This window comes from Hevea brasiliensis, chromosome 12 (genome assembly GCF_030052815.1).
Source record: "Hevea brasiliensis isolate MT/VB/25A 57/8 chromosome 12, ASM3005281v1, whole genome shotgun sequence".
NCBI lineage: Eukaryota > Viridiplantae > Streptophyta > Magnoliopsida > Malpighiales > Euphorbiaceae > Hevea > Hevea brasiliensis.
Genome location: NC_079504.1, coordinates 924,023 through 938,730, shown reverse-complemented (window position 1 = coordinate 938,730; position 14,708 = coordinate 924,023). Strand labels below are relative to the sequence as shown.

The 14,708-nt window shown below is 34.4% G+C and overlaps 1 non-coding gene across 1 annotated transcript; it reads right to left on the bottom strand.

Annotated features, from left to right (window-relative positions):
• Nucleotides 1-8,105: 8,105 nt before the first annotated feature.
• Nucleotides 8,106-8,212, bottom strand: LOC131171563 (small nucleolar RNA R71). The gene has a single exon (XR_009142223.1). It is a non-coding gene; the product is annotated as a small nucleolar RNA R71 (small nucleolar RNA).
• Between the last annotated feature and the right edge of the window lie 6,496 nt (nt 8,213-14,708).

Here is a 14,708-nt window from a genome sequence, read left to right as displayed (position 1 = left end):
ATTATATATAATTGTGATTTAGGAATTTATGTTTTCACTAGAAATAGAATAAAATTTTATCAATTGTAATTGAACCTTATAATGAAATAATGACATAATAATACATATTAATGCTTAATGGTACTAATATGTCCATTTATTACCTAGACACGTGTGTCAGATTGGATAGATTGGCATGCCAATAGGGTATTGTTTTAGCAGTACTGCGTAAGGCTTCATGTCTGTATTCATGGCTTTATGCCCGCACTCATGACTTTTATGCTCGATTACTTGTTATCATGGCTTTTAGTCATACTGATATTTTATTATAGCTTTTTAGCCATACTGACTGTATACGTGGTTGACGTACTGAGCTTACACATCCCATGGTATGACGGCCTGAGGCACCGCGCTGTCCAGTGCCAACGACCCGCTTATCCAATTTAGTCAACCTGTCATAGGTTACTTGGGCAGTGAAATTTACTGAAATAAGTTATTAGTAATTAAAAATATTAGAAATTAAATAAATGGGTATGACAACCTAAAATAAATTAGAATCGTTATTTAGTAGAAAGAATTGAAATGAACTGGATCGATATTAAGATTTACTTATTATGAAATAAACTGAGAATTTTAATTATTATGAAATAATTTGCGATAACCTAAAAAGTATTGAATTAAATGATAGAAAGATTTGCAATAGAGATATAACTTAAATAAGCATTACAAATGTATTTTTTTTTATAATAATATAAAGTTAAGAATAATAATATTCTTAAAATTTTTAGGGATTGTATATTACTACTGTGACTTTAGGAATAAATTGTTTCTTAAGAGAAATAAATTGGAACGAAAGATAGTCGATACTAGAAGTATTATATTAAATTAGATTAAATTTCAGAGTATCCAAAGTATAATCCATTTCTTTCTTTATTTGTATATATTATTTATTGTTATATTATTGCACCACTAAGCAGCAATGCTTAGCGCAATGGATTTGTTTCCTCACGCAGGTACTGAAGCTAAAATCCAGTGGACATTTGACTGGGATTTTTGGAGTCCGGATCTGCAGTAGTGTCAAAAGTGTATAAGGTTGTCACCTCCTCAACAGTGCATGTAGATAGGGCTCACAAAAGTAATACTATATATTTTGTACATTATAATTAGTTATTATGTTGAAATGTAAATTATGATATTGTAATTAATCTGTATATCATGTAATTTATGAATTTATGTAATTAGTTTATACATTGTGTAATTAATGAAGATTTGAAAATTTTGATATATGAATTGAATATGGAATGAGTTGCAAGAGTTGAATGTGAAATGATTATGATAAGCAGGGATGATATTTTTAGAATAAAATATTGTTGAAAATTTCAAGCAGGTGAATAATGTAATACGCCAACTTGATATAAAATAGGGGTTTTGACCCCGTGTAGCTCAAAATGAGCATTGATTTTGATGATAACAAAACTCAAAGAGAATCTATCTAACCCAACTTTAAAGTGATGTGTAGATTCTTTGTCTTATTACTAAAGAATTCTTGAAGTTGCATCTAAGGAGAAATGATACTCAAAAGCATTTCAAGACAAATTCAAAATGAGAAAAGGACAAGACTATGGAAGCCTAGACTCAAAGAAAAGGTATGAAAGGCATAGTATTAAGGAGTGAGTCTTAGGTCTTTTGTGAAAAGAATGGATGAGAATTTAGTTATATGGAGCTCAAAAATGAAATTTTATTTTCTGATTACTTTTTCTCACCATGACCTTGGATACTACCATTGAAATATTTGTTAAGGTCTAAATCATTTGACATTGCAAGTTGAGATATGCAGCTGTTGACTTAGTTTGCTAACTGGTTTGCTAAATTTTTTAGTTTGCTAATGAGTTTGCTAAAAACGTTAGTTTACTAACCAGTTTACTGACTGCTCCTAAAATTTCATTAGTTTGCTAATTTATCAGAGCTGCTCAACTTCGCACAAAAGGACAAAATAACGGCTATTTTGTCTTGGGCAGTGTGTATAACGTTCCAAAATGGTTTCAAACGGTCTAAAATGATTTGGAACTATAAATACACATTCTTTACTTCATTTACACTTGATGAAAGCCTACATTTGAACTCCAACATTGATTTTTCATTTATTGCTTTCATTCAAGAGCTTTAAAGATTTTGAGCTTCCATTGGCAAATCAACTCATCTCTTCTTTATAGTTTGATTTGTATTGAGTAAGAGTGAGTGTTACAATATTGAATTGCATTTAAGAGAGGTTGTACAAGCACCTATTGAAGCTTGAGAGAGTTAGTGCTTGTGATAGCACTTGTGAAAGGTTTCAAGCTACCTTGCTAAAAGGATTGGTGTTGAAAAAGTGTAAAGGGCTTTTGGTCTCTTGCCTTCAAAAGAGCAAATAGTGGAGAGAAGACTCAAAGAGGGTTCTTTGAGAGAGTGGATGTAGGCTAGTTAAGCCGAACCACTATAAAAATCATTATGTTTGATCTCTCTAACCTTTACCTCTTTACGTTTGTGCAATTTAAATTTTTTTCTCATATACATGATATTGAATGTTAGTTAAATAGATTGAGTTGATAAATTTGTGGACATATTGAGTGACTTGAGAAATTAGTTGTATATTGTATGATGAATGCTTTGTTAGATATTGCCATATACATTGATTGAGGACTGAATTGCAACTTAAGAACACATTGTTGAAGCACATATTACTTTCATTTTATATAGAGAAGCACCTAGTTGAACAAAGCCACAATTTTTCATTAGGCTACAAGCAAGGGCCGAAAAATTGTTAAAGTCCAATTCACCCCCCTCTTGGACTATTTTTGGGACAACAAATTGGTATCAGAGCTTGTCTCTCTTGCTTAAGGTCTTACAACCTTAGAGTGATCCACAATGGCTAGTTCATCTAGTAATTCTGCCGGTATACCCGCACCATTAGTTGAAGGCTACTCAATCACTAGACCACCACTCTTTAATGGCACTAATTATTCATTTTGGAAAGTAAGAATGAGAAATTTCATACAATCTGTAGATATTGATACATGGAGAATTATTAAAAATGGTCCACATGTTCCTCAAAAGAATGGTCCAGGAACTACAAAGGTTCCAAAACTTGCATTAATATTTTGCATTGCTCACTTGACCTAAATGAATACAATCGTGTTTCAGGATGTCAATCTGCTAAGGAAATTTGGGATAAGCTTGAAGTGACTTATGAAGGAACTGATGTTGTTAAAGAGTCCAAAGCAAACCTTCTTATTCGAGATTATGAGCTGTTTGAAATGAGGCCAGGAGAATCAATTGCGGATATGAGTATAAGGTTTACTGATCTTGTGAATCTTCTCAAAGCGCTTGGTAAGGGATTTGAGGAAGCTGAACTTGTGAAGAAAATTCTTAGATCACTTCCAAAATCTTGGGAAGCAAAAACTACAGTTATCCAAGATACCAAGGATTTTAAAACTTTCACCTATGATGAACTCATTGGCTCTCTCATTGCACATGAGATGGTATATAAGAAAGATGAAGTTGAAAGTGAGCAAAAGAAGAAGAAAAGCATTGCTCTCAAGTCAAAGAATGATGAAGATAAGAAGAAAGGAGTTGCATTCAAAGCTGACTCAAGTGACAACTCAAATGCGTCAAGTGATGATGATGATGAAATGGCTATGCTTGCAAGAAAATTCAAAAGAGCTTTCAAGAAGGGAGGAAGCAAATACAAGAACTTCTTGAAAAAGTATACTCCCAAGAATAGACACTTCAGAGATTCAAAAGAAGAAATTGTATGTTATGAGTGTCACAAGCCTGGACATATCAAGCCCAAATGTCCATTGCTCAAAAAGAAGAAAGGAAAAAAAGATAGGAGCAAGAAAGCTATGAAAGTAGTTTGGAGCAACAGTGAAGAATCTTCAAATGATGAGTCAAGTGACAAAGAGACTGCTCTTCTTTGTATGATGGCACTTGAAGAAAAAGTTGAGAGTTCACAAAAGGAAGAAGAAAGTGACAATGAGGTAAATTCTTATGAATCTCCTAATGTAGAAGAACTTGAACTTGCATTTGCTAGAGTATATGATGAGTATAGAAATTATAAGAGAAAGTGCACTAAGATGAATTTAGAAATTGAATCATTGAGATCACAAAATATTGCCATGTTCAATGTGTATAAAGAAAATGAATTTTACAAAGGACAAATTGCTATGTTTAAAGAACTAGACTTAGAGTTAAAAACCTCAAAAGAAACTTGTGAAATACTCATTGAGAAAAATAAAGTTCTTGAAGCTAAAGTAGAGTCTTTGACAAATGATTTGGCAAAATTTACAAAAGGAAAAGAAACTCTAGATGTACTTCTTGGAAACCAAAGAATTTCAAATGAGAAATATGGAATTGGTTTTGATGGTTTCATGAACTATGACAAGTACAAGAATCATTTCATTAAAACATCTACATCCTCCTTGCCTAATGTTACATGTTATTATTGCAATAAAAGAGGTCATATGATTAGTTCGTGTGCACTTAGGAAAGGTCATCTTAAGGTAAAGAACGTATGGGTACTAAAGGGAACCTTACCTAAGGTCACTAACCCCCAAGGACCCAAAGTTGCTTGGGTACCTAAAGTTCAATGATTAAATTTCAGGTTTGTTTCAAAGGGATGAAGGAAAGTGAAAAATGGTACATAGATAGTGGTTGTTCAAAGCACATGGTAGTGAAAAGGACAAGTTTTCAAAAATCACAATGAAAGATGGAGGATATGTAAAATTTGGAGATAAAGGGAAAGGAAAAATAATTGGAAATGGCACAATTGGAACCAAACCTTGTATTGAAGATGTTTCACTTGTTGAAGGTTTGAAATACAACTTGCTAAGTGTAAGCCAACTTTGTGATAAAGGTTTTGAGGTAAAGTTTACTTCTTCTCTATGTACAATTAATAACTTAGATAATGATACATTGTTCATTGCAAATAGATCCAATAATGTTTACTTGCTTGACATGAATAATTTTGAAACTAATCATGGTACATGTCTAGTATCTCTTGATAACTCTAGTTACTTGTGGCATAGAAGACTAGGTCATGCAAGCATGCATACACTCTCAAAATTGTCTAAGAAAGAACTTGTTAATGGTCTTCCTAAGATTAATTATGAAAATGAATTTCAATGTAGAGCATGTGCACTAGGAAAGCATACTAGAGCATCTTTTAAATCTAAAAATATTGTGTCTACCACTAGGCCACTAGAATTGCTTCATCTTGATTTATTTGGACCCGTAACTCCTACCAGTCTTGGTGGAAAGTCATATGCTTTAGTTATTGTTAATGACTATTCAAGATATACATGGACATTTTTCCTTGCTCACAAAGATGAAACTTTTGAAAAATTCACCTCTTTTAGTAAAATGGTTCAAAATGAAAAAGGCTTTTGCATCTCATCTATAAGAAGTGACCATAGAACTGAATTTGAAAATCACTTATTTGAGAAAGATTGTGATAAACATGGAATCAATCATAATTTTTCAGCTCCTAGAACACCACAACAAAATGGGGTAGTGGAAAGGGAAAATAGGACTTTGCAAGAAATGAATAGAACTATGTTGAGTGAAAATAATTTGCCGAAATACTTTTGGGCTGAAGCCGTTAATACATCTTGCTATGTGTTGAATAGAGTTTTGATTAGACCAATTTTGAAAAAGACCCCCTATGAGCTATGGAAAGGAAGGAAACCAAATATTTCATATTTCAAAGCATTTGGTTGTAAGTGCTATATTTTAAATAACAAGAAAGATAACTTAAAGAAATTTGATGCTAAATCCGATGAAGGAATCTTTCTTGGGTATTCAACAAAGAGTAAAGCCTATAGAGTGTTCAATAGAAGAACTTTGGTTATTGAGGAAACTATTCATGTTTTTTTTGATGAGACTAATGATGCATGCATTTTATATCATCATTTAGATGTAATTTTTGCACATAATTTACCCTTGTTCATAACTATTATTATAGATATTAGTATATATTTAGTCAATTTTACAAATTTCACACTTCTTAGTTTAATTTTTGGAATTTATTTGTTTTGTAGGTTAAATTTGGAGAAATTTGATGTATTTTGATCAGAGTAGCCATTTGGAGGAGATTAAAGTCGAATTGCAAAAATTTTGAAGTTGAGTAAAAAATGGCCGAGAGTGACACAACCTGCAGCACAACCGAATTAGCTTATGTCGCAGGTTGTGTCGATCGTCAGATATTCACGCCGAGAGCTACACAACCCGCGACACAACCAACGACACAACTGACTCGGCTTATGTCATTTTTACTGGAAATGGTTGAGGTGGCATTTCCGTTACTCCAGCTTTTTACCTCACTTTCTCTGGAACCTTCCATCTTTTACCCATTCTAGGGCAGACCCTTAGCCTATATAAAGTCTCATTTTATCATTTTCTTTCCATAGAGAGCAAGGGAGGCATTTTTGGCAAGATTAGAAAGAGAGAAGGAGGGAGCACGTTACGCATTTTCCAAAGAAGCAAGGATCACGTTTACGCACTTTTCTGCATGCGGATCCTTACGCAATTTTCTGGGTTTTTCTACCCTTTAGCTTACATTTCCATTATTTCTTCATTTATACATTTGGGTTTGTCTTAAAACTATGAATAGTGAGTAGTTGATTGAGATTCTAGAGATGGGTTTGTAAATATTGATTTGTATTGTGGTTTTGAACTGATTTAGCCATTTAAATGGGATTTGTTACATTTTGATTTATTGCTTGTGAGCTTGTTGCCTTGCTTGATGAATGAGCCCTCATTAAGTTAAGCTTTAATCCTTAATAGATGGACTGAAAAGTGAATATTAGGGATAGATAATCTTGCAATAAACTTTATTTTCTTGGTGTTAGAGATAAGCTAAGAGGATTAAGGGGAACTTTCCAAAAATCAATTAGAGCTTTAAATGGGTTTTTGTTAGGTTTGAAATACAGTGAAAACAGGGTTTGATTTAATGAAAACCAACTTTGAAATGCTTGAAAAAGGTTTCAAAAATTTAAGAATTGATTTCCCTCAAAATTGCAATTCTCATGTGTTTGGCTAAATTAGGGATAAACCACATGCAAACAATATGGAAAATCCAATCTCTAGAATCACTTTAATTTTTATTGAATTTAGATTTAATTCCTCCAAAATTTATAAATAGCAATTTCAATTTAAATCTTGGTAATCTAGTTTAATTAATTGTTTGATTTAGCTTAAATTCCTCAAATACAAATTTTAATTTCAAATTTCATTTTTAATATCTTTAAATTTTGTCATTCTAATTAGCTTATCCTTTTATTTCCAATTTAAGCACAATTCCCTGTGAGATCGATATCATTTTTAAAACTATACTGCTGTGACCCGTGCACTTGCGGATACACCGTATCAAGTTTTTGGCGCCGTTGCCGGGGAATTGTTTGTTTTTAATTGTTTTAAGCTAATTAGAATTTTTATTTTCTTTTATTTTCACTATTGTTCCTTGTGTTTTTCAGGTACTTTTCTTGTTTATGAGACGATCGAAAAGCACAAGTGATACTGAATTGTTGTTCAATCCTGAAATTGAAAAATTCTGTCGAGCTAACAAAAAGGAATACAAGAGAAGAAAGGAAGCAGAAAAAGAAGAACAACAAAGATTTGAGCAAGAGGAGACAATAGAAAATATGGAGAATCAAAATAGAGCTATTGGTGGAGACAATGGAGGAAATGAGCAAAACGGGCAAAATGCAGTTGCTAATCAAAATGATCCTCAGAGAAGATCCATGTTGGATTATGCTTTTCCTAGATGTGCAGATGTGAGAGATAATAGACCTATCATTGGAGCTAATCAATTTGAGTTAAAGACTGGTCTTATTCAAAAGGTTCAGAATTCACAATTTGAAGGTAGTCCACTTGAAAATCCTCATTCTCATTTGAAGAAATTTTTGATGATATGTGGTACACAAAGACAACCTGGAGTTTCAGATGAAGTTATTCGGCTCACCTTATTTCCATTCTCTCTTCGGGATTCAGCATTGGAGTGGTATGACTCACTTCCACAAGCTATTATAGCTACTTGGGAGCAGCTATCTCAAGCTTTTCTATCTCAATTTTTCCCACCTGGGAAGACCACTCATTTGAGGAATTTGATGGTAGCTTTTAAACCAAGAGATGATGAAACTTTGTATGAATCTTGGATGAGATTTAAGGAGCTTGAAAGGCAATGTCCTCATCATGAAATACCCAAATGGATGATTGTTCAGAATTTCTACACCAGAGTTACTCCAGCCATAAGAAACACAATTGATTCACAAGCAGGAGGAGACTTCATGAGAATGACAAGTGAAGAATGCTATGATTTATTAGAGAAGATTGCTCATAATACCCATTTATGGGGAACTCCTAGAGCACTTGAGCCAAAGAAGGCTGGGATTTATGAACTTGACTCAGTTAGCTACATGAATGCAAGATTTGATCAGTTGACTCAGCTTCTTAGTGATTTTTGCACAAAGGCAACAAACTCAACTCCTTAAACTATGCAACAAGTTGCCTTCACAGATGGAACCCAAAGTTGTGGAGTTGATTACTCTTCTTATGGTGATGATTATTTGCAAGAACAAGCTGCTTATGCAGGAGGTTATCAACAAAAACCTATGGAAAATTCTTACTCTAATGTGAACAACTCAACATGGAGACCACAAGCAACTTTTGCTCAACAAGGCTAAAGCTCAAATTATCCTCATAACAAGCAGTTTATGCAGCAAAATAGGCCTCAATTTCAGCCTCAATTTCAGCCCACATGGCAGCCACAACCTGGATATCAAGCAAGAGCACAACAATCCCTCCCACCTCATGAACCGAAGCCAACCTTGGAAAGCATGATGGGGAAATTTTTTGCTGAACAAAGCAAGATGAATAGCAAATTGGAGGAAGAAATGCAACACATGAGACAAACCATGGATCAATTACAAGTCCACAACCGCATGTTGGAGACTCAATTGGCTCAACAAGCAAGCTCATCGGGAAGCAATTCATATGGGAAACTACCTAGCCAACCACAAAACCCTCATGAACAATGTAAGGTTGTGACCTTGAGAAGTGGTAAGAAAGTTGGTCTAGAGAGTGAAAACAAGAGAGAAGAAAAAGAGAGCACAAAAGAAGAAAATTCAATTGAGAGCAAGAAAAATGAAAAAGAAGAAGAAAACAAAAGTGAGCAAGATGAGGGAGAAACCATACATCCCACCAGACCTTACAAGCCCACCCTTCCCTACCCTCAAAGATTCATCAAGCATAAGCTAGACAAACAATTTGGCAAATTCCTTGAAGTGCTAAAGAAGTTGTATATCAATGTGCCATTCACTGAGGCACTATCCCAAATGCCAAGTTATGCCAAGTTTTTGAAGGAGATTCTTTCCAACAAGAGAAGACTAGAAGATTATGACACCATCAACTTGGGAGAGCAATGCAGTGCTATAATTCAGAAGAAGTTACCTCCCAAACTCAAAGATCCGGGTGTGTTTTCCATTCCTTGTCATATTGGTGATAATTGTGTGGCAAATGCCTTATGTGACCTTGGAGCTAGTGTTAGCCTAATGCCTCTTTCAATATATGAGAAGTTGAATATGGGAGATTTGAAGCCCACAAATATGTATCTTTCATTGGCTGACCGTTCAATTAAGTATCCAGAAGGCATTCTAGAAAATGTGCCTATCAAGGTTGGGAAATTCTACATTCCGGTGGACTTTGTCATTCTAGATATGGAAGAAGACACAAAAGTTCCTATCTTATTGGGAAGACCCTTTTTGGCAACAGCTGGTGCATTAATTGATGTAAAGGGTGAGAAATTGACGCTTAGAGTGGGAGATGATCAAATGATTTTCAACATCAATCCAGCCATGAAAAGGAAACATGAAGAAGTTGATTCTTGTTTGCAGGTAGACATTATTGATGAGATTGTTCAAGAGGATTTCAGAAAAGGCTATCCACAAGACCCTCTTGAAAATTGCTTAGTCCATGGTGGAAGCATTGATGATGACAATCACAACATAACTGCTTTTGCACAACACTTGGAGAGCTCTCCACCACATCCTGAGGCCACAATTTTTCAGCTTGAAAAAGTGCAAAATTTGGAAATCAAACAACCATCATTAAAGGTAGAGGATGCCCCAAAGGTAGATCTTAAACCTCTTCCTTCCAACCTCAGGTATGCTTTTCTTGGACCGAATGAAACATATCCTGTTATAATTAATGCATCATTGACTGATATTGAGAATGAAAAATTGTTGAGAGTTTTGAGAGAATATAGAAGAGTTTTGGGTTATGCAATTGATGATATAAAGGGAATTAGTCCAACAGTTTGTATGCATAGGATTTTCCTTGAGCCAAATAGTAAACCTTCCATTGAACACCAAAGAAGATTGAATCCTACAATGAAGGATGTTGTGAAAAAGGAAATCCTAAAATTACTAGCTGCTGGAATTATTTACCCTATTTCTGACAGTGAGTGGGTTAGTCCTGTGCATGTTGTACCAAAAAAAGGTGGGGTGACAGTTGTTAAAAATGAGAATAATGAATTGATACCCACTAGAACTGTTACAGGTTAGAGAATGTGCATAGACTATAGGAAGTTGAACAATGCTACAAGAAAAGACCATTTTCCCCTTCCTTTTATGGATCAAATGTTAGAAAGATTAGCCAAGCATTCATTCTTTTGTTACTTAGATGGATATTCTGGTTTCTTTCAAATTCCAATACATCCTGATGACCAAGAAAAAACTACCTTTACCTGTCCCTATGGCACCTTTGCATATCGAAGGATGCCATTCGGATTGTGTAATGCGCCTGGCACATTTCAAAGGTGCATGATGGCCATTTTTTCTGATTTTATTGAAGAAATTATGGAGGTCTTCATGGATGACTTTTCAGTATATGGCACTAATTTTGATTCATGCTTGACTAATTTGTCTAAAATCTTGCAGAGGTGTGCTGATAATGATTTGGTGTTGAATTGGGAGAAATGCCACTTTATGGTCCAAGAGGGAATCGTTTTAGGGCATTTAATCTCAAATAGGGGAATTGAAGTGGATAGAGCTAAAATAGAAATTATTGAAAAAATGCCCCCTCCAACCACTGTCAAAGGAGTGCGGAGTTTTCTTAGACATGCCGGGTTTTACCGGCGATTTATTCAGGATTTTTCTAAACTTGCTAAACCCTTAACAAATCTTTTGAATCATGATGTTAAATTTGATTTTAATCAAGATTGTATGGTTGCTTTTTGCAGGTTAAAGACGGCATTAACAACAGCTCCTATCATGCAACCCCCGGATTGGACTTTGCCATTCGAAATCATGTGTGATGCAAGCGAGTTTGCTGTTGGAGCTGTCCTTGGCCAGCGAAAAGATAGAAAACCTTATGCCATTTACTATGCAAGCCGAACCCTTGATGAAGCTCAAGTCAATTACGCTACAACTGAAAAGGAGTTCCTTGCGGTAGTATTTGCACTCAATAAATTTCGTTTTTATTTGGTCAACTCAAAGGTAATAGTTTTCACTGATCATGTAGCAATAAGGTACTTAATGAGCAAGAAAGAAGCTAAATCTAGGTTGATTAGATGGATTTTGTTACTTCAAGAATTTGATTTGGAAATAAGAGATAAAAAGGGTGTTGAGAATGTGGTGGCTGATCACCTTTCTAGGATAAAAACTGAAAATAAAGATGATGAAATTGTGCCAATTGATGAGTTTTTCATGAATGAGCAGTTGTATGTGGTGAAATCTGCACTTCCATGGTTTGCTGATATTGTGAATTTCTTGTCTTGTGGTGTCTTGCCACCTGATTTATCTTGGCAGCAAAAGAAAAGATTCTTGCATGATGTTAAATTTTATTCTTGGGAAGAACCTCTTTTGTTTAGGAGATGCAATGATGGAATAATTAGAAGATGTATACCGGAGGAAGAAATATATGATGTTATTTACCATTGTCATTCCTCTGAATATGGTGGTCATTTTAGTGTCTCAAAAACTGTTGAAAAAGTCTTGACATCAGGTTTCTATTGGCCTAAAATGTTTAAACATGTGAGAGACTTTGTAAGCAAGTGTGATAGGTGCCAAAGGGTAGGCAACATTTCCAAAAGAGATGAGATGCCTCAACAATCCATATTAGAAGTTGAATTGTTTGATGTATGGGGAATTGATTTCATGGGGCCATTTCCATCTTCTTATGGGAATAAATATATCTTGGTAGGGGTGGACTATGTATCTAAATGGGTAGAAGCTATAGCTACACCTACCAATGATGCAAAAGTTGTGGTAAAATTTCTGAAAAAATTTGTTTTAACCAGATTTGGTGCCCCACGTGCCATAATCAGTGATGGTGGTAGCCATTTTTGCAACCACCAATTTGAAAAATTGATGAGAAAATATGGGGTAAAGCATAGGATTGCCACACCATATCACCCTCAAACAAATGGCCAAGTAGAAATCACAAATAGAGAAATCAAGCAAATCTTGGAGAAAACTGTCAATAAGTCCAGAAAAGATTGGTCCCTTAAATTAGATGGCACTCTTTGGGCATATAGAACAGCATTTAAAACCCCCATAGGAACTACACCTTATAGGTTAGTTTTTGGGAAATCATGCCATTTGCCTGTAGAGTTAGAACACAAAGCTTATTGGGCCATTAGAGCAATCAATTTTGATTTACAAGCTGCTGGACACAGAAGACTTTTGCAACTTGATGAATTAGAAGAATTGAGACTTGATGCTTATGAAAATGCTAGGATCTATAAAGAAAGAACTAAAAAATGGCATGATAAGAATATCAAGAAAAAGGACTTTAAAGAAGGAGATTTGGTTCTCTTATTCAATTCAAGGTTGAAATTTTTTCCAGGAAAATTAAAATCAAGGTGGTCCGGTCCATTCAAAATTGTGAAAGTTTTCCCTCATTGTGCTGTGGAAATTTTTGGTGAAAAATCAGGTAATTTCAAGGTAAATGAGCAAAGGTTGAGGCACTATTCAGTTGGTGAGCCAATTGAGAAGATAGCAACTTGCTATCTCTCTCATTCTCCATAACATCTTGAGCGAGTATGGTCAAGCTAAAGACCTAAACTTAGCATTTTTGTGCATAACTCATAATTTTTCATTGATTCTTTATTTCTTTCATATATATATTTGTTTTAAGTTTTTCTATACTCCTTATTCAGAGTTTAACATTGTTCTAATTTCCTTGTGCAGATGGGATACAATTCATTGCAAGCAAATGAGCATAAAAAATTTTTGTTTTTGTGTTAGCTTTAAATTTTAGCTTTAAAATTTTTAGTTTTAAATTTGTTCACTTATAATTTTCATCTTTCTTTTGTTGAGTATTTGCTAGTACATATTGCTGGATTCATTGCCCTTTTTTGTTAATTTCAAGAGAAAATTTTTCCAAATTTTGACATCTTGGATTAAAAGGAAAATTATTTGAATATGGATGTGTGAATTGGTGCTTTGAAAAATTATTTTTTATGAGTATTTAATGAACATGACAAATTGAACAATTAGAATTCATGTTATGAAGGTTTAATCATTTGAAATCTAATTTGTTTCAAATTTTTAGGTGCTATGAAATTTGGTCAAATTTGGGCAGCAGATTGCACAACCTGCGACATAACCGGGTTTGCTTGTGTCGTCGCTTGTGTTCGCTGGGCACACTTTTGGGCAGATTGTTGCACAACCTGCGACATAACCGGGGTTGCTTGTGTCGTTGCTTGTGTTCGCTGGGCACACTTTTGGGCAGATTGTTGCACAACTTGCGACACAACCCCCCTATCCTTGTGTTCTAACTTGTGTCGCCTGTTTGTTTGCAGGATAAGAACTCACTTCACCAGAATGGGCCCGCAACCACCCCATGCTAAAAAAAAAAAAAAAAAAAAAGCCCACTAACTCATAAAAAAAAAAAAAAAAACATTTCATGTCTTTATTTTAGTTGCTTAATTAATTAGTGTTTTTAACTTGTTTAGTTAATATTCTGCTTGTGTTGTTTTTCCTTTACTTGAACCATTTACTTATTCAGTTTTTTTTAGTTCCTCATAAAATACATTTTTCTTTTATATCTTTAGTACATTGCTCACTTGCTTTGATATGCTCCTTCGGAATTTACACTTGATGATTATATTTTTGCGCTTAACTTCCCTATTCCGAATTTTTGAGTTTAATTGATTTAATGGATTCCATTGCACTGTTTCTTTTGCAATAAGTGCAGCAGCTGTCCAAATTTTAATTAAATTGGCTGCACTTCAATGAGGTAACAATTCTCGTCTCAGCTTGTGTCACTTTCAACACAAGTTGTGCTATCGCTTATGCAACAGGGTAATAATTCTTTATGCACATATGAGCTACCCATTTTCTGCACATATAACCCAATTATCCCATTTCTTGCACTCTTTTAACATTGAGGACAATGTTCATTCTGAGTATGGGGGAGAGGGTAAATTTTTTGCAAAATTATTTTTCCTTTTTCACTTGCATATAGTGACATACTCATTCATTACTTCATACTTGTACATATTCACATACATACACTTGCATATAGCTTCATATACTTAGTTACGCATACTTAGTTGCATATAGGTTGACTTGACATTTACACTCATGCATTTCATTCATTCATTTAAAATTTTTGGATTTTTAAACCAGTCTTTGGATTCCATAAGCCACTTATTCAAGCAATCCAACTTGCCTTTAGATGGTTAGTGGAAT